The sequence below is a fragment of the Eulemur rufifrons genome, chromosome 8 (genome assembly GCF_041146395.1).
Source record: "Eulemur rufifrons isolate Redbay chromosome 8, OSU_ERuf_1, whole genome shotgun sequence".
NCBI classification, from domain to species: Eukaryota; Metazoa; Chordata; class Mammalia; order Primates; family Lemuridae; genus Eulemur; species Eulemur rufifrons.
The window spans coordinates 13,481,938-13,504,046 of NC_090990.1; the positions used below are offsets into that span (position 1 = coordinate 13,481,938).

Consider the following 22,109-nt stretch of genomic DNA (forward strand, 5'->3'; position numbering starts at 1 on the left):
TTTTTTGGACATGACCAATATATCTCCTTGATTTTCTTTCTAAAGCATCCCTAAATGACATGGTTAATGTTCTTTTACTATGAATAATAAGCCTCAAAACAAAATTGCTTTAGGTTGTCTTTCCTTTGAGAATGCTAATTAACAGTACTATCAGTAAAAAACATAAGGCACACAAAAACTTCTGCTCAAATTGGAATGAAATGAACTCTAAACTACACTTGACTTAAGATACAGCAATCCAACAAGTCTGTAGGTTTTTAGTTTTTGTTTGTTTGCAGCATCAACTGTAAGTCATTGACAACAACATGATTCCTCTGCACGGGGATTTACAACTTCCCTAACATATGTAAAAACAACATAGAAAGTGGTATAAGGCCGGGCACGGTGGCTCACGCCTGTAATTCTAGCACTCTGGGAGGCCGAGGTGGGAGGATCACTCGAGGTCAGGAGTTCGAGACCAGCCTGAGCAAGAGCGAGACCCCGTCTCACTAAAAATACAAAGAAATTATCTGGACAACTAAAAATATATATAGAAAAAATAAGCTGGGCATGGTGGCGCATGCCGGTAGTCCCAGCTACTCGGGAGGCTGAGGCAGGAGGATCGCTTAAGCCCTGGAGTTTGAGGTTGCTGTGAGCTAAGCTGACGCCACGGCACTCACTCTAGCCCAGGCAACAGAGCGAGACTCCGTCTCAAAAAAAAGAAAGTGGTATAAGGAGTGTGAATAATACATAAAGAAGTACAAGGGAAAAGTAATTAATTCTTCCTGGGAGGACTTCTAGGGAGCCTGTACAAATGACAGTTCAACACTTGATGGTGAGCTTGTAATCAGCCATAAAAAGAGAGGGAGTAGCATGCATAGGCAAAACAAAGAGTATAAACAGAAGCACAAAGACTTGAAAAAGTAAAGCATGTCTGCTGAACCATGAACAGGTCAGTAATGCCACAGCATAGACATGGATGAGGCGGTCAGAGAAGGTGAGGTCAGAGTGTCAAGTTAACTAATGACTTTACCATGAAGCTAATTCTAGGAGATGTTGAACAGGGCAGCAATATAATCCAAATTATTTAATAAAGAGAACTATTACAACAATATGGAATCCTAGAGAAGAGACTGGTATCAGGATAGGGAGCTACTGCAACAGCCCAGGTACATGAAGACAAGGGCCTGACCTACCACAGTGAATATGGACAAAGGAGGCAGCTTTGGGAGTTAACCAGTATAATGGAACAGCAAAACTTTCTGAGCAACTAGACATAAGAGGTAGAAAGCTGATGTCCCAAGGTTTGAAGTTTAGATGGCTAAGAATGCTAACAGAGCCCAAATGATTGGGCTCCAGGCCATCTTCTGACCTCACCTCATATGCCATTACTTTCCGGCCACACTGGCCTCATTTATTTCCCTCAAACACACCAACTTTATTTTCTCTTAAGGCCTTTGCAACAGTTGTTTTCTCTGCTTTGAATAAAAAAGTGATAAATTCATTAGTACTATATTGAATTTTAACTGTCAAAGAGACTCCCAGGTACAAAGTCTAGAGAGTAATTAGGCAGAGAGCAGAGTTAACCACAGAGAGTTAACTAGGAATCAGCACATAATATAGAAAGATGGAGAGTTTCAAAGGGGAGCACATAAACTCCTTTACTCAGGTGATTTGTGCCACGTATATATCTACTTTAATTATACAAAACCTCTATGAAGTAAAGGAGAGAGAGAAGGAAACTACCCCAATATAATAAATATCATATATGAAAAACCTACAGCAAACATCAAAATCAATGGTGAAAGACCGAACGCTTTTCCTTAAGAACAGAAACAAGACAAGAATGTCCTGTTTTGCCATTTCTACTCAACAAAATAGTGGAAATTCCAGCCAGAGAAAGTAGGCAAGAAAAAGAAATAAACGGCATCCAAATAGAAAAGGATGAAGTAGAATTATCTCTGTTCACTAATGATATGAATTTATGTGTAGAAAACCCTAAAGATTCCACACAAAAAACTATTAGAATAAATGATTTCAAGAAAATAGCAGGATACAATCAACACACAAAAATACACTGCATTTCCCTATACTAACAATGAACAATCTGAAAAAGAAAATACAAAACCAATCCCATTTATAATATGCATCAAAAAGAACACTTAGAAAGTAACTAAAGCAAGGAGGTGAAAGACTTGTACAATGAAAAGTACAAAACACTGCTGAAAGAAATTGCAGAGGGCACAAATAAATAGAAAGACACCCCCTGTTCATGAATTGGAAGACTTAATATTGTTAAGATGCTGACAAAACCCAAAGTGATCTAGAAATTCAGTGCAATCCCTATCAAAATCCCAATGATGTGTTCTACAGAAATAAAAAATCCCATCCTAATATTGATATGGAATCTCAAGGGACCCCGAATAGCCACATCTTTTTTTTTTTTTTTTTATTGAGTCAGGGTCTCACTCTGTCACCTGGGCTGGAGTGCAAGTGGCCTCATCATAGCTCATTGCAACCTCAAACTCCTGGGCTCAAGCAACCCTCTTCTCTCAGCCTCCCGAGTAGCTAAAAGTATGGGTACATGCCACCACACCCCACTGATTTTTGTATTTTTTGTAGAGACAGGGTCTTGCTCTTGCTCAGGTTGGTCTCAAACTCTTGACCTCAAGCAATCCTCCCACCTCAGCCTCCCAAAGTGTAGGATTATAGGCGTGAGCCACTGTACCCAGCCAAAACAATCTTTAAAAAAAGTTGGACATCTCATACTTCCTAATTCCAAAAGTTAATACACATCTACAAAAATCAAAAGAGCAGTACTGGCATAAAAGCAGAATAAATTGCCAGGAAATAAACCTACACATATATATGGTCAAATGATTTTTAGAAAGGGTGCCAAGACCACTCAATGGGAAAAGGACAATATTTTCAACAAATGGTTCTGAGGAAAACGGGATATCCATATGCAAAAGAATGAAGTTAGATCCTTACCTAACACCAAATACAGTAAAAAAAAAAAAAAAAAACAACTCAAAATGGATCAAAGACCAAAATGTAAAAACCGAAAGCACAGAAACTTTAGAAGAAAGCACAGAACAAATGCTTCACAACATGATTTAGTAATGATTTATCAAATGTGATACCAAAGGCACAGGCAAAATAAAGAAAACACTAGACAAACTGGACATCTAGAAAATTAAAAAAACGTTGTGCACCAAAAGACATTATCAAGAGTAAAAAAGCAACCCACAGAATTGGGAAAATATTTGTAAATCATATAATATCTGATAAAAAGTTAATATCCTGAATATATAGAGATCTCCTAAAACTCAATAACAAAAAAGTAAACAACCTGATTCAGAAATGGGCAAAAGACTGGAATAGACATTTGTACAAAAAATATATACAAATGGCCAACAAGCCCATGAAAAGATGCTCAACATCAGTAATCATTAACGAAGTACAAGTCAACACTACCCTGAGATATCCCCTAACACCCATAAGGATGGCTAACATATGAAAAAATTTAAAATTCTGAAAAAAAGAACTGTTGGAGAGGATATGAAGAAACTGGAACCCCTGTACACTATTGGTGGGAATGTACAGCCACCGTGGAAAACAGTATGGTGCTTCCTTAAGAAATTAAGACTAGAACTATCATATGATCCAGCAATTCCACTTAGGGTATACAACCTTAGTAATTGAAAATGGGGTCTCAAAGAGATTTGTACATCTATGTTCATATCAGGATTATTCACAATTGCCAAAACATGGGAACAATCAATGGATGAATGAATAGATAAGCAAAATGTGGTATATACATACACTAAAATATTATTCAGCCATAAAAGGAAGGAAATTCTGACATATCCTACAAAACGGATGAAACTTAAGGACATTATGCTAAGTGAAATAAGCCAGTCACAAAATAACAACCATTGTATGGTAACATTTATATGACATACTTAGAGTAGTCAAAATCACAGATAGTCTATGGTGATTGCCAGGGGGTAAGGGGAGGGGGAAAAGGGATGTTATTGTTTAAAGGGTATAGATTTTTCAGTTTTATAAGAAGAAAAGAGTCATGAAGATGGATGGTGGTGATCCCTGTACAACATTATGAACATACGTACTTAATACCACTGAACTGCACACTTTTAGATGGTTGAGATTGTAATCTTGCCCAATGTCACACAGCTAATTCAAAATGTAAACCTCAATATGCTGACACTAATGAAAGTATAGGGAAGCAAACACAAGTGGTGAGACAAAATACCTGTTCACACAAAATGCAGGATAATTGTTACCACTAGGGAGAAAGAAGGGGGACTGGAATAGAGGAGTATATAGTGGCTTCAAAGATATTGGTAATCAGTTTATTAATGTGAGTGGTAGCTGGTTGTGCTATTATTTTTCTTAAACTGAACATGTCATAATATACTTTTATAAGCTTATGTATTTCATAATAAATTTTAAAACAACAGACACTTCAGAAAAGAGTAAGCAGTAGGATTGGAAAAGGTGAAGCAGGGCTACTCATGATGCATAACTTCAGGAGCTACACAATGCATGGCCTGTCAGGCTGTTGGTGGCCAACCTGGTGCTGATGTAAGGACAGTGCAGGATATGACTGAAAGTCAGTTAGTGATTACTAAAAGGATTACCAATCAGCTATGTTATGGCTAGGTTACAGCTTAATAGAGTTTAGTCCAGCTGTACTAATAAATCATAAATTTTTAATAGAGTCCATCAACACAGGTATTTGAATTCCTGAAGTAGAACCATTCATCCTGGGAGCCAGAATAGAGGAAAACACCTGATAGGTTAGACTCACTCAGGGATCTGAACTGGGAAGATACAGAAATTAAGGAAAGAAAGGGAACTCAAAGTTTTGTAAAAATAAAAGTTAATAGTGATTAGTGACAGGATCAAGGGTAAACCAAAGCAATGTGAAGACAGAAAGGGGCTGCCATACTGAGAATAGAAAGGGATTAAAAAATTAAAGGGTTGTAGGCTGTGGAACAGTGTTGTACAAGAGGACTGAACATGGGAAAGGAAGGAGGACAGGAGTCTGTGGTCAGAGAAATTTTAGACTTCAAACATTCAAAGGCAGAAAAGTACTAGGTAAGACCAGGTCCAGGCCAGTGTTTTTCAAAAGAAATATAAAAAGTACAATACAGGCCACAGAAATAATTCAAAATTTCCTGGTAGCCAGATTACAAACAGTAAAAACATGTGAAATTAATCTTAGTAATATAGTATTTAACCACAGTATATTCAAAATTCAACATGTGGTCAATATAAAAATTGAGAAACTTTGTATTCTTTTTTTTGTAGTAAGTCTTTGACATCTGCTATATTTAACACTCATGGTAAATCTCAATTTTCATTAGCTATGTCTCAAGTTCTCAAAAGCCACAAGTGACTCTAGGGGCTACCACAATGGATTGTGCAGATCTAGACTGTGTCCATGAGTTGCTAGGTATGTATCCATGTATCGCTTATCTGGGGAGGTGAAGAAGGAGAGGAAGAGAAGGTGGATCCAGAAGCTAACAGGCAATGGTTGGATGAGGCAACACTGAATGCCAGAAGTCCTCCTGGTAGATGGCAGAAGTAAAACAAAGAAACAACTTGTGAACCAATGCTAAAATTCTTAAAAAATGAGGAAATCTGCCCATGAAAATTAGGAATTAGTAGCAAAAATGAGAGCTGTATATGCATTTGCTGCACAAGGGTTACAAGGCAAGGACCTACAGAAAGTAATGAAGGGCCAGGACAATAATGCTGAGCCTGTCTTCTAAGATATAAAGAAAGTGAGAAAACTAATAATGTTCACTTGGAAGGATTTCTAGGAAAGTAGTGCTATCTAAATTTCCAGAGTAAGGAGATAGACGGAGAAAGAGAGTTCAAAGAAAGGGTGCCAAGGAGAAATCTGACAACAAAATGGGCTTCCCAGAAGATCAAGTGACAGGATATTAGCAGAGAGAGATTCTACAGTCTAACCACTATGGAGTAAAAGTATATGCAGATAAAAATAAACAGCAGAAGGCAAGTTTCCTGATTCTAAGACTAAGCTTCCTTTATTTAATCTTCTCAGAGAAATAAATAGCTTAAATACAGTTGGCAGTTTATAAGGAAAATAACTACACTGCTGAAACTCTGTGGAGTGGCCTTTCTCAAATAAACCCATTTGTGCCTAGTATAAAATCTACAAATATGTGGGACCCAAATATCTGTGTGAAGAAAGGCCTTCTAAAAGAATCTTGCTATTTATTGTCTTAAAAGTAAAATCTGATAAGGAGGAAGTATAGTCAACAAAATAGCTTTAAAAATAGGTTTGAAGAGAAATCAAAACACATAAATCCTTTCTGCCACAACAAATCTGTATGAACTTCTTTATCATTTTAAGTCTCTTCCAACTTTTTCTACTATATCCAATAATACTGAAAATATACTACAGATGTTTCTTTCCCCGCATAGTAATTTCTTATAATTTTTTTATTCTCATAAAACTCCAACAAAATGATTGGCATGAAAGATGGAAAATAATAATTTCTCTCATTTGCCTTATTACTAGTTAATCCTTGTCAGAACTGTTTATTCCTGATGACAAGGCTCATCTAATAAATTAAAAATATGTTCATGACAAATCAAAGTCTATCTAATCCTAAACATGGCTCTAATGGATGACTTGGGATAAATTTGAATTGAGCTTCAGCGGAAACAAAATACAATTAATCTACCCAAATACTCCACCTTCTCTCCCATTCCTATCTTGAAGAAGAAAAAAATTCTTGTTTTATTTGATTAAGTTAGGAAAAATGTTTCAGCTATTTAAAAAAAAAAAAAAGGTATAATACTGAATTACAGTAAGACTAGACAAAAATAAACTTTACAGAAAAGAAAATTAATCATTTCAGGTATGATTTTCAAACATTTTCATCTTGAATTGTATTAAGAGTTACTAATAAAATGCAACCCCAATGGAACAGATGTCACCTATAATTTCTTTTGCCCACAATTCTAATGAACAAATGGTAAAAAGAAGAGTGAAAATATGGTAAGAAGAACCAGCAAGAAGCCATAATCCACCTCACAAAATAAAAGCTGGCATACATAAACCATAAACCTGTTTTAGTACTTTGACTTTTTCCCAAATCCATCATAACACAATGACGAACTACTTCCCAAAGAAGCAAACAGATGTGCCTACTAATCAGAATTTTTCCTTTTCATGTTCTTTAATGTTTGCTTGATAGTTATTAATAATACTGCTGAATGATTTCTGGAAAAGTTTACAGATTAACCTCACTGTGTTTCTAGATGACATCAAGATCACTGCCATGACTTTCTGAGTGGTTACCCTGGGATTTCTAAACCAGTTGTATCAGCTTTGTCTGACACAGGTTAAAAAAGAAAATTATAAGAAAAATAAATCACACATAGTAAGTCCAGTGAGAGTCAAACTAATAAAATCTTTTAACAATATTAGGCAATAATATTTCATGATATGCCTATTAGTAAGGTCAGGTTTTCAGTAATGATGACTAAAGTATCATGAACTGACACTAAAGAGTTCAGAAAAAGTCTCAAAAACATGATATTGAAACCTAACGGCAGAGGAGACAAAGAATTCATTCCCTAGAATTATTTCTCAATTTTAAAAAAATGTTAAATACTCCAAAGCTACTATAACAAAGGAAATGCAATGAACATTTATTGAGCATTCAGCCACTTGCCAGGGTTTCTGCATCGATTATTTGATTTAATTTTCACAGCATCCTGTGGTGTAGGTATTATTTCCATTTAACAAATGGCAAAATTTCCACTTGGAGAGAGGTTTAACTTACCCAAGGTCTCACAATTAGCAAGTGGTAGAAGTGGGATTGAGAGTTCTACAACTGCTAAGTGGCAGAACTAGGATTCTCTAATTTTATAATGCAGCCTTTACACTGTAGCAAACTGAGAATTCTTTTCCACAGTTTTATAGTTTGGATGTAGGGGTGGAGCGCTATGCCTCAGATACACTCTGACTATATGATCATTCTTTTTTTTAGTTAGATCAACAGAAGAAAATCTGTCTTTCTGGGACTTTATCGCAGTTCAACTGTTAGGCTGTACTTGAGGCCTCTTCAAGAAGTGCTCCAGTAGAGAGGGTATTCATTTCTGAATCTCTTTTCAACACAAGGGACATTACTACTAGAAAATTAAAGGGGCTGTATTTTAAATGTTATCTACCACAAATACTGGTCTTACTTAATTGTGGCTCTTGAAATTTTTTAAATGAATGTTTTAAGCAATTCAATCATTAAGTCACAATATGTTTTATTTGGCATTACGACCATTTAATTACTTTTGGTTACTTCAAAAACAGATATTTCGTGAGCACTACCCTACACAAATTAAAGTATACTTTAATGTTATTTCATAACCCTTCTCAACAGCTGTATTTGTCATGTCACTCTATCAACTAAACTTTAAAAATATTTATCATTATAAAACAGAATTACAGGATGAAACAATTTTGAAAAATAAACCAATTCCACATCATACTGTGTGAACTGAAATACTTAGTACCCCCCAAAAATAGGAACCTTAATCTCTCATGTTACATTTCAATACCTTAACAGGTAAAATCAATTACAGAGAGACAGTATTTCTTTGTACCTAACTACCAACCATATCACTATATAACTGATTATTTGTAGATTATATTCTGGGAATGTTTACAGCAGAAAATGAGATCACCTGCTTAGAAAAAGTAATAAATTCTCTATTGAATATAGTATTGAATTAATTTAAAAGACCTAAATCTCTTTCATGGAATCCTGACAAAAGATGTTTTCCAGCTTAGGAACTCAATCTTAATTTTACTTGACTCATGATGACGAACAGCTGGAATATTGGGAAGAGATTCCCAGACTTTTCCTCAGAATAAGCTCTCTAAGGGTGTAAAATACAATGTCTGGCTCTCTTTTAGTTACGCTTGTACCTGTAAAATAAACTTTTACTGAATTGTACAAAAATGTTAACAATACCAGTCAAAAAAATTTCTCTTTTTAGGCAAATAAAGCATTCATACTGCAAACAGCCAAAAAGTGATACTTCTGAAAAATTTCATTTAGAGCTAGTTTTCATTCATCAAAGAGTTATGGACTTACTATGGGTCACAAGCACTGCTAGTTATATGGGGAGAAAGAGTTTTGCTGCTTTAAAAAGGTTGAAAACCAATGTATTATAGCCTTAAATCCAGGAAGACCTGATTGTATGGAAGCAAAATTGAATCACAAGGGTTAATTACATAGCATCTGTCAGGACATAATAGTTCTACCATCAAAATAAATTGGTATATACTATCAATACTGTAAAATCTATTGGCGTACAGACTATGATGTAAAGTATATTATCTGCAAAAAGTTGTAACAGTCTCTTTTAGCTACTAGACAGAAGTGGATTCTCAATCACCAAAACTACTTTCCCTAAATTCAGAAATAGCCCAATTCATTATATTTGTATGTGGTCTGAAATTGGGAGCACTTTCTGCTTTCACTGAAAACTACTCCCAGCAAACTGGGCCTAGGAAGTCTCATTTAGGCAGCAGGTATCAAAAGGTACTATTCTACGACTTTGTTCTCAACCCTGAGTGCACAATAGAATTATTTAGGCCCCATCCCAAGCAATTAAATGAGAATCTCTGGAGAAGGGGGGACCAAGATATCAGATGATTCTAATGGGAAGGCAGAATTGAGAATCACTGATATTACTCCTCATTTCTCAGCAGTCCCATGATATTTAGCAGGGAAACATGATGAACTTACCACTATTTCTGTCCTCTTTAAAATTAGTTCAACATTTAAACGCTATGGCTATTTGCCTTTCACTAGAGAATATACCTGGATCTGACAAGCTACTTGTGTTCCCTCAGTAACAACTATACTTATTCAAAGCTTAGCTTTTACCTACACAGCATAACAAACCGGTTCCTTCTCAAATCACAGGACCAGTTCCCTGAGACTATGGGGTCAAAACAATGGTGTGCCAATAGAGACGCTACTGGTTCACTGAATTCCCAGGCAGCAAAAGTATTCTATAATGTCTACACCACTGGCTCTGCTTCCAATGTCAGTGGCTACTATTCATCCTCTCCTAGTAGCCAGCACTATCATCTCTACTACTTTTCTCCCTCCATTTCTCTTATCTTTATGGAGTCTCTCATTTCTCATCAGTTTCTCCTCCTATTTCTCATCTAAAACATCCCCAGCCAGAGTTCTCTTGCCTTTCATTTGTCACACTAGACATAACCTTCACTCTAGGTCCTGCTGCACCCCTGCTAATATCACCACCTCCTCCACTAATTTCTTGAATTCCAGACTTAGATGTGTGGCTCTACATTTAAAAATGAGGAGTTTGAATACTGTGTGGATTAATTTTTATAAATCCCCATTCTGCACATTTATATTCCCAAAAGTTGTTTCAGGTTGATTATTTAAAAATTTAAACATACTATTTCAAAAAGCCAAGTCATAAGTGGTGGATGTATTCCCAGAATGATTTATGAAAGGATAGTTTGTCTAAAATAAACCTGAAATAAAATACTATGGTGCATTATGAGAAAGCAAGGGATAAAGTCAAAAGTTGGCAAGTAGGGATCTAGACTTGGTCCCATACAACCTAAAGTGCCTGGAATAAATCCTTTCACCTTTCACAATCAACCTTCCCAATCTACAAAATGGGAATAATCACATCCATCGTATATGGTTACTGTAATGACAGATTAAATACAGGGAAGTAATTGAGAAATGCTTTGAAAACTCTAGCCTATAAAGTAATCTGCCATCAAGATATTATCCTCTGTATCTATAACAGAATGATAGGGGAAAAAAGATATTATCCTCAAATATGGTAAGCTGATAAGAGTGCACAATAAACACTAGTTCATACTGTTGTAATTCATGTTATACTGGGAAGGATAGCTTTTAGTTAAAATTATTTCCAAACATTTCCAGAGTCAGATTCTCCTATCACTGTCCTTTTTATCTGCTTAAGAGTTGATATTTTTTAGAGTAACTTGTCCATCTAACTCCGAAAGCACAAGATCTTTTTATAGAGACTGTTACAGCAACAATTTCTAGTGTGAGACTGTCTTTTTCAAAGACCCTGGAAGAATGGCCACTCTTCAAGAAATCTGTATTCCTTAAGCCTTTTGGAGTAAGTCAAACTGGTCAGAAGAGAAAGAGTTGGTGAAGGGTGCCATTTGTATACAAACCAGCTTTTGGATAATTTTCATCTTTTCTATAAGTTATACAAAGTTTTATAGTCTATTACTCCAGCAGTGTCTTTTTCCTCTTCTGGTTTTATACTTCTGGCTTTACTGATGTTGAAGTTAAGAGACAATCACTCTCAAAACCAAAGAGGAAATAGCAGAGTAATACCTTCTAGGTCCTTCATACTTATTATCTTTGCTTGTTGGCCAGCCTCCAGTGCTTTTGCTACTTCCCTCCCTTCTTAAATGTTGCCAAATGGTTATGTAAATAAGCCAGCTGGCTTCTGAGTCATCATTTCTGTATCCAAATTCTCTAAGTCCCAATGTGAACCTTTAAATACTCTATGAACCCTTAACAGCCTTTGGAATTTTTCAGTGACTTTCTGGACAAGTCAGCTGATCTTTTCGGTGATTTTTCTCACTCCAATGGAGTTGCCATCAGCAGCTTTTGCTCACATACTGATTTCTGTCACCTGTCCTCTTAGTAGCTCAAAACATTTTTTCTCTAAACCTTCTAAGGTTTTCTAAAAGAAGAAAATCTCCATGTGTATAAAATGTAAAAAACTAAGAAAACAGCAGTCTACACCATGTTCAGGCAAAGAACACTGAATTGCTTTAAGCAATCACATACCCTAATCCGACTCCTTAAGAACAGAATCAGAACCCAGTACTCTGAAAAAACACAAGCCTAGGAACCTGGGACACGCTGACCCCACGGCATGAGACAAATCAAGCTAGAGTACCTCTATGACTACTAGAAGAACATCAAGGAAAATAAAAAATATATTTTGTAATTTTATAAAGCAGATAGCTAGTCCATATTTAAGGAACAACCTAGAATGAGATTCGAATTCTTCTGACACCTGAATTTGCAAATAAAAGGTGACCTACTTCTTATGTAGGGCATTTAGGAGATTTTACACATTAGCACCGAAGTTCATTTCTAATCTTGGTATACAAGATTTTTATTTCAAATAAAAATAGTTTTAAGGTAAACTCATCAAAGGTCAACAAATGACACATTTTAAAATTCCTCTTCCAAGATGCCTGCTTTCAAACATCAGCCAAAACAAAGGGACAAATATTATGTGTTTTTTTCTCTTAGATCTAAGACTTCAAATTACATTTTTAAGTACTATCAAGTAAGCAAACTGAACATTCTCAGTTCTTATGGGTATCTACACAAAAGTTCTTGATATTCACCTTAATTCCACTCTCAAGCAATGATGCTTTCTTCACCTATGTAGAAAAAGAATGTTGTGCTCTGTATGACACACGTATACCTTTTAAATATATGCAAAGAATCCTATCAAAATCCCAAGAACAAATTTTGCAAAAATAACAAAACCATGCTGGGTGTGGTGGCTCACACCTGTAATCCTAGCACTCTGGGAGGCTGAGGCAGGAGGATTGCTTGAGCCCAGGAGTTTGAGTTTGCTGTGAGCTAGGCCAATGCCATGGCACTCTAGCCCAGGCAACAGAGCAAGACTCTGTCTCAAAAAAAAAAAAAAAATAGTGAAACCAATGCTGCAATTCATTTGGAACCTCAAGGGACCCAAAACAATCTCAAAAACAGAGGACAAAGTTGAAGGTTTCACCCTTTGATTTCAAAACTTACTAAAAAACTACAGCAATGAATTCAGTGCAGTACTAGCGCAAAGACAGACAATTAGACCAACAGGAAAGAACAGAGCCCAGAAATAAACCTTCACATATGTGGTCAAATGATTTTTAACAAAGGTGCCAAGACTACTCAATGGCGAAAGGACAATCTTTTCCACAAATGGTGCTGGGAAAACTAGATATCTACATGCCAAAAAGTGAAGCTGGGCCCTTACCTTAAACCATAGACAAGAATTAAATCAAATAAATCACAGAGCTAAACCTAAGAGCTAAATGCATAACTCTTAGAAGGGAACACAGCAGATAATTTTCAGAACATTAAATTTGGCAATGGTTTCTTGTACATGACACCAAAAGCACAGGCAACAAAAGAAAAAAATAGATAAATTATACTTCAACAAAATTGAAAACTTTTCTGCAAATACTATCAACAGTGAAAAGGCAACTGGTGAGATGGGAGAAAGTACTTATGTATCATTTATCTGATAAGGAATTGATATCTAGAATATATAAAGAACTCCTACAAGTCAACAAAAAATACATAATCTAATCAAAAATGAGCGAAAGGCTGTGAACAGACATTTTTCCAAAAAAGATATACAAAAGGTCAATAAACACCTGAAAAGATGTGCACTTTACCAATCATTAGTGACATGTGAATGTTACACACACACACACACACACACACACACGTGCGCGCGTGCGCGAATTTTCTCACACCACCATCAATTTGGCTATCATCAAAAAGCACATTCTGAATGAGAGTGGACACGAGTTGGCAAGTTCAGAGCTGGAGGTATTATTACGGAAGTTAGTTACTATATAAAAGTTCTTGTATTAAAACATATAAAGCACTGTCGCATTTACAGCTAATGTTTACAATCAATACCATCAGAACAAGAAGTACACCAAACATGTGTACTTAAAACCTACAATCCTTAAATTACAAAGTGACAGCCGTCAACTGAAATCGCTGGTTTATTTATTTCCAACTTTCCATATCTGCTAATATATGCTTTTAAGAATACATATTTTCCTCTGAGTAACACCTTATTCACCTCCCACAATTTCAGATACAAAGTGCCGTCATTCATTTCTAAAGATCACTACATATTTTCAGTTTTGATTTTATCAAATTTCTAAATAAACAGATTTTGTTACTCTTTTGCTGTTAAACTCTAATTCTGTACAAGTGTATTCAGAAAAGAATATAAATGGGTTGGGTGAGGGGGCTCATGCCTATAATCCTAGCAATTTGGGATGCTGAGGCAGGAGGATCACTTGAGGCCAGGAGTTCAAGACTAGCCTCTGAGCAACATAGAGAACCCCATCTCTACAAAAAACAGAAAAATTAGCTGGGCATGGTGGCATGCACCTGCAGTCCTAGCTACTTGGGAGGCTGAGGCAGGAGGATCGCTTAAGCCCAGGAGTTCAAGGCTACAGTGAACTATGATGACTCTGTACTCTAGCCAGGTCACCAGTGCAGGACTATACCTCCAAAAAAAAAAAAGAGAAAGAATATAAATATGACTGGAAATGTAGCCTAATATATGATCAAATTTTGTTAATGTTCCATGAATATTTGGGGGGAAAAAAGCAGTCTTAGTTGAGTGAGAAAAGTTATTAAAACATTTATTAATTGTCATTCAAATCATAGATCCTTTTTTTATCTCTCAGTTGGTGAGTAAAAAGTTCCCCATATATTTTTAAAGTTTGTTAATCATGATGTTCTAAACCTCTATTTTTTTAATGTTGGTTGAATGTATATAAAATTTCTATTTTTATATATATATATGTATATATACTGTCCTTGTGCTAATATATACATTACAACCAGTTTATTATTTATGCCACTTATCCATATCAGGAGGTAGCAAACAAATGGCCCTCGGCATGTATTTTTGTAAGACTAGTTGAGAAGGTGTTTACATATGTAAAGGGTTGTTCAAAAAAAAAAAACAAAGAAGAATATGCAAAGGACCATCTGGCCCACAAAGCTTCAAATACTGACAGTACTATTTGGCCCTTTACAGTTAAAGTTAGCTGGTCTACATCAAGGCATATTTTTTTCTGTAAAGGTTCAGACAATAAATATTTTGAGCACTAAAGTGAGTTTCCCCTCCAAATCTATGGGAAATAAGTGAAGTGTGATATTTCAACGAGGTAAGCGTGCAAGGGAAATGCTGACAGAGGTTGTTTAAGCCCTGTTAAAGTAGATGAGAGATAGCCAGAGAAATCAAGAAGAGTCTCCCAGGATGTATCCAAAAAAACAGCTCTTTAAATGTAAACAAGACAAAATCCTAAGCCTTTTCCCTGACAGAATTTAGATAAAAATGAACATCATCAACAAAAAACTGAGCCTACATCAAACCAATTAAAGGAATGCTTACAAAAACCACCATCAGTTTGGTTCTTGCAATATCCTTTAGCTTTCTGAAACTGTTGAATTAATTTGAAAATATAGGTTCTAGCCTTATGAATTCACCAAACAGAACCTAACACCTGGAGTTTAAGGTGAGTATTCTGAAAAATAATTGCACTTAACTATTGTTCTTGCAGCAACACTTAAAAACCACAGAAAAAAATTTTTTTAATCACTGGGATTTAATCACTGTTACCTACATGCAATACAAAGAAAAATATAATCAAATAAACATTAAAAAGTTGCTTTAGGCACATTTCAAGGTAAATTACAAATCTGCATCAAAGATGAAACACCTAATAGAAACATACTTGGTGAAGTTCTACTTTATAAAGAGGGTGGCAATTGTTTTTGTCAATAAAAACAAAAACTGACAAAAGAGCTAAAATTCTCTAATGTAATATCAACAAATTAAAATAAATCTCAACGACTAGGAGAGCTTACTACAGTTCTTCAGCATATCACCAATATAAATGGTCTGAATATTAATTATAGTCTTTTATAACCTACTTTTATATTAATGACATTTGCAAAGAAAGGCATGTTATTTGTCAAGTGTTATTTGTTGAAGAAATTTTCAACAAGCAAATTTTTAAGAACTTATATATATTATCAGTGAAAAAAAACCCAACCAAACAGAGGATTTGATACTAACAGGGACAACTTAATACAGTCAAGTACTGCAAGATGTCCAAGCCCATACCAAATCCCCTGTGCCGTCGATACAGCTTCCAAACACACTCATTGTAAAAATTGTGGCCTACTTAGGTGGCCACAACATGTGTCAAGGTGGGAGGATGGAAAGTGTCAAAACCATACATTTTGCCTTTTTTTTTTTTTTAAGGAAATACAATCCTCATATTACAACGAAATGTGGTTTTTTAAAGGATACTTTCAAAGCTTCCATAACTTTATACTGGTTAGGAAGGTTGCTTTTCAGAGTTATCACGCTCAGAATTTATTTTCTTCACAAAAGGCATAAAAGCATAAAAATGTGCATGAAGTAAAATGAAGTAAAATCACTATTTCTCCTCATCTTAATAAAGAAAAAGCAGCGTACAAAGTCTGGAATGGTCCATAAACGATTATAAGGCAACACAGAGAATTTTTCCTTAGTAAAACAAGACCACTGAAATGAAGTTTGGAAGTTAGGAAAGCAAAAAAAGACTGTTGGAACCATGAGTCATTTGAAGCTCATCCTTTACTAATGATGAAAATTGTAGTGTTAAAATAAATATCAGGATCAATCACTAATCCTCAGTGAAGAAGTCCTCTGCGTAGTACTTCCAAAGACGACAAAGAATCTAACCAGTGGATCATACACCTTCACCATCTCAGTTCACTATATAATAGGACTGAATATAATGTGATCTATATAATATAGGACCTATATAAAAGGATCTTTCAGAAAAAAACAGAGGAACCAGGAAGCAGAAAACAAATATCAACCTACTTCTATGGCATTATTCTGAGAATATCTTCTCACTGATTACTGTGAATATAGCTCCTAAAGTCTAGGCAGTGACACCAAGAGGAAAAACAAAAAAACCTAATTGAACCTGGTAACCAGTGCCAGCTTAGTCTCTTTTGTAATTGCTAATTTTGTGAAAATTAACTAAGTTAAGGCAAATATGCATTATCTATTAAGCAGTAAGTAGAAGTCATTTTTGTTTTTACTTAAATTGACAAGTAGTTTAAAATAATTCAAATAATTTTTTAAAAAAGGATACAGAGACTTGGGTGGAGCAAACGCAATATATGTAACCTAAATATTTATACCCCCATAATATGCTGAAGTAAAAAAAAAAAAACATTAGGGGAAGTTGTGTGAAGGTTATAAAACTCTGTACTATTTTTTTGCAACTTCTCTGTAAATTTATAATATTTCAAAATAAATTATTTACAAAACAAAACAAAACAAAAGGATACAGAATAAAACAATGCAGAATTTGGGTAAAGCTAGTCTCAAAAACACATGGAGATCTTAAAGGGAATTCAGATCTCATCTAATACCTTTCATTTACAAAAAAGAAAACTGGGTATTAATGGGAACTTCTACAAGGTTGAATTTTAAAACACTACTGGGAGGGCTGGGACTCTAAATCTCCTCTATGGGAAAGATAAGATTTACTTTGAAATCTTTCCCCCAAAAGATACTTTTAAATTCCAAATTATTAACCATTCCCAGAGTAAGAACATTGTGGGGTTTAGAGATTGTTCAAGTTCAAGTGCTGCCATTTCATGGCAACTGAAAAGAATCCATACCCAAACTGACTCTGTGTCTCACCAATTTATCATAGTTTTAAAATGTCATAGTCTAATGTCTTTGACTTTGATTAAACAAAATCTCCAGGAAGCTAGAAAGAATTACAATTCATGTAACAAAGAAAAACGCACATAAGCCTTAAAACTTGGCACATGCACATGTGTGGGCAAGCACATCCATGTATAAAATCTATGTTAAAGAGAAAGAAGCAGATGATAAGGTTGTCACCAATAACGTAAAGAGGTTGGAAACAATTTTCTACATTTTCCCTCTTTCACGTTTTAAAGCTATGAAATTCATTTTTCCTCAGCTTAGCTTCTTTCCTTAGACCCTAATAGGATGAGTTCATGTCAAACACTGAGTCACAGCAAGACACAGGTAGCTACTTTAGACAAAATTATTTAATTCACAGAAGGGGAGACTATCACATAAAAAGGACATGTGGCTAAAAAATAGTTTCTTTGATCTTATCCTCAGCTGATCTGAATCTAATAGTTTTGTACACAAAAATAAAACATTACCGCTAACAAAATAATCAAACCTGAACTCCACTTTTCCCCTAATATTAGGATAGACAAAGACATAGAAGATACCTCAAATGCTTGGAGATAGCTTCTGAGTTTCACAATAATACAAGACAGGTAGCCAAAATAGAAGAATTAGCAGGCAAGGATATATGAACATGCACATATACATAAATCTTGAGAAGAACCAAGTCTGACAAGCATGAAAATTATAATGCCACTTATTAAATTTAGCATATTCTGTTTAGAGACAGGATTTTATAAAATCATCATAACAACCTTTTTAAAGGGTAGCAAAATTCTAATTTTCCCCTATATAACAGATGAAGAAACCAAGTTCTAGAAATATTAAATAATTTACCCAATGTCATATAACCAAAAAGTGACAAACCTAGCCCTAAAACCTAAGTCTGTTTGCACGCCTGTAATCCTTTCTCCTTTATATTGAAAGCTCTGCTTTCCATTATGATTTATGAACTTGCTGGGATGCAGAGATATGACTAAGGAAATTTCTTTCCAAAAGAAATGCAATTGTCTTAAGACTCCCTCCCTAGGAATCTCATCAAATAACCAGTTTTATTTAACCACAGAGAAGAGAAGACACTAAAGCAATCACCACATCCAGACAGACTTTTCATTTTTCCTCTGTGAGCAACTCTAAGAGATTACCCTAGGAGACTTTATGTGCATAATAAGACAACCTTTGTTCAGAGTGACCTTCTCAATTCCTCCATGGACCTCAGAGGAACTTTGTCTCAGGCCATTGTAATTTGGGCTCACTCATTTCACCTAAAAATCATTTACTACCTCTCTAAAATTCTCTACCACCCCCCACTTCCCACTCCTCTATGAAGAGGTTATTTAAGGCTCAACCATCTGCCCCGTCTTTGAATTTCACATTTGCAGGACTCTAAAGTCCATGCATGTTAATAAATTTGTATGCCTTTTCCTCCTATTAATCTGTCTATTGTCAGTCATTTCAGTGACCCTTCAGAGAGGACCTTCCCTCTGCCACTACAAACTGTTTGAACTGTTAAACCTAAGACAGTTTCCCACAAAACTCTCCATTTTTCCGTGTATGCCAATTTAGAAAAACTTGCCCACCTCATCAACAAGTGTTAAGATACTGTTAGGTGAAAGATGGATCTATATAAGTCTACCTCTGTCTGAAAAAGAGGAGGAAAAAAGTGGGGGCAGTGACCCAAGTGTAACTTACTGGGTTCATTCATCAGAGTAGGCAATACAACAGCCAAAAAGACCACAAAAGGATACAAGATGATATCTGGTGGCCCTTCACCCAAGTATTAATGTACCCTGATTTTTAAAGGCAACTGATAAAATGGCATACATAACCGCTCTTGCGGGCTCAACAAGTGAGACCACTAGGAGACCATCCTTCCTTAAATACTAACTATGCATTTGCAAGCAGCCCTGTCTTTCAGAAAACAAGCGCTCTGAGACAACTGTTTGGGTCAAGTCGTAACTTAAAATAAGAATTTCAAATGTAAAACTAAGCTCTTTCCCTTAAGTGCCAATCATCAATTGCTTGCCTTCAGGTCAAAATTCACCCTGTTTGCCTGTAATATGAAAATGGATCTGGGCTCTATAATATTTTAACATTTCAGCAGGCACAATGTTAAACTTTATTAGTAGAGGACACTATAGAGATATTGTAGGAGGAAAAAGTTTTGCTTCCCAGTTCCTATGCAGTTTCTGCAGCCCAGATAGCTTCTCTAAATTTTGGCTTTTCCAGTGACCAGCTCCTCCAGTGGGCAGTCTCTTCAATGACAAGTTTCACAGCAGGCAGCAGTACCCAGCAGCCAACAGCTACCTCTGGTACTCTCTCAAGAAGTTTTGCTGCATAGTAAAGAAACCTTCCTAAGAACAGCTATCCCTCAGCACCCTACAATGCAGAATTCTCGCCAGTTCCAAAGATTGGATTTTCACTAAGTTCCACTGACATGGCACATTGCTGCTTGGAAAGACACACCATCCCCTCTGTAACAAGGTCTAGAGATCTTAGCCCAGGTTGAGGGGAGCAGTCTCTTACCTAACACTGATATCAAGAAAAAAGAGGAACAAGGTTTGGTAGCCTTTTTTGGATTTTGGAGGCAATGTATACTACATTTGGGTGTGCTACCTTAACTGACCTACAGAGTAACCTGGGAAGTTTCCAATTTTGAGTGAGAAGCAGAATGAAAGAAGGTTCTGTAGCAAGTTGAGGTTGCAGGCCAAGCTGCTCTACCACTTTAGATTTATGATCCAGCAGATCCAATGTTACTTGCATTGTAACAGAGATGCTGTAAGGAGCCTTTCGCCAGTGTGCCCTGCAGCAGTTCTTGGCTACAGGAGACTGGTACTAGAGAAGCCAGCTTTCCCCAGCACTCTACAGTGCAAGTTTCCAGTAAGTTCTAGAGGAAGGATTTTCAGCAAGTCCTACTGGTGCAGTACCACAGTGACTCTTGTACCACTAGGTAAGCCACAGCCTTGGGTTCAGCCCTAGAGAGAAAGGCTGTTCCACGGGTGTTCTCTCTGAGCCCTAGGAGAAAAAGGTGTTTCTTTTATCTGCTATTCTTATATTCTTAAGAGTTCTCTTTTTTATTCCCAATCCCTCATTATTCCAATCTCCTGTTAAACTTAGAAACCCTTTCTATTAAATTCTCCCTATTCAAATTAGTGCACAGTTTTTCTCTTCTGATTAAACTCAGACTAATACACACCTTAATTATAAGTTGGATGGTTCTGTTCAATGCTAAGAAAACCAACACAAGAACTTCATTTAAACAATCAGAAGTGTGTTTTGTCATGTTTTCAATATTTAAAACTCAAAATTATATAGGAATGATTTAGACAAAGTTTAGGCACACGCTATGTCCATGACAAATTAATTTATATATTCCTTAATAGGGCTATTTCAGGCATGGTTTGGCAAATTGTACATTCTTTCTCCATTCTATAAACTATCATTAATCAACCCCTAACTTATAATCATCACCTTTAGCATGATTTTTAGTAAATCTCTCCTATTATTCAAGCTCTAAAAGACCTAAAATATGGAGGCCAAAATTGAAAATATGGAAATAATTTTCATTATCAAAAAGAGTAGCTCTTACATGTAAATACTGACAAACAGTTGAGTCAAGGTTATTGGTTTGACTTACTCCACATTCCAACAAGGAACTCTGTAATTCTAGCCAGCGCTTAACCACAAGGAAATCCAAACAAGTTTGCGACGGTGGGGTGGTACACTCTAAACGGTATCTTGGGAAACAGCTTAAAATGCAAGGAAATCATAGAAACATCTTTTTGAAACAGTGTCTGAATGGGTGTTATGCCTATTAAGTAGAAATACATTACGGGGTTCACAATTCTTTAACAGTTTAACAAAAAGTTAAGCCTACCAAATTCTCGTAACCTACTTACAAAATAAAAAACCAAACCAACAATGAAAAAATCCCACTAAAGTTACTCAATGGGAGAAGACACCCACCATTAACAAAAGAAAATAACCATCAACACTTTACCAAAACTTGATGGGAGACTACAGCAGATTAAGCACTAAAAAGCAAATCAGTAGCTTGCAGTATTTCTTTTAATGAATTTCAGAATCATACTTTAATTTCTTAAAACAATAAAAAGGAAAACTAAGTATTGCTGACAGTTAATTTTTAATGACTCCAAAGGACACAAAAGACAAAATAGAAATTATTGTTCCAGTAGTATTTTGTAATACTGCTTAAAAGTCTACTTTAGAAAAACAGAAATGCTGGCTTTACATGAAAATTTGTTTAAAAAAATATATATTTTTTTCTTACTTGAGAGAGTCCAGGGGACGATGCATGTCCCGGGGGCGTTGCCGCAAGATTTGGATGCCCCTTGTTTATTTCATGTGCTGAATAAGGGGAAGGGGTCGGGGGTCCCGGCTGTCTTGCTACTTGTGTTACCTGTTAAGAAATCAATATTTAGTAACTCATATTAGTAACTCGATTGTAATAAATATTGCTGAACTAATTTTTTAAAACTGGGTTCTCT

General features: G+C 35.7%; 1 protein-coding gene across 15 annotated transcripts in view; it reads right to left on the bottom strand.

The window, feature by feature from the left end:
• EIF4G3 (eukaryotic translation initiation factor 4 gamma 3) overlaps positions 1-22,109 on the bottom strand; it is a 315,623-nt gene that overhangs the window by 182,780 nt on the left and 110,734 nt on the right. For all 15 annotated transcript variants that reach the window (XM_069479450.1, XM_069479452.1, XM_069479456.1 and 12 more), the window contains one exon: positions 21,893-22,021. The gene's annotated coding sequence lies outside the window, so the exon portion shown is untranslated. The remainder of the gene's footprint in view (positions 1-21,892; positions 22,022-22,109) is intronic.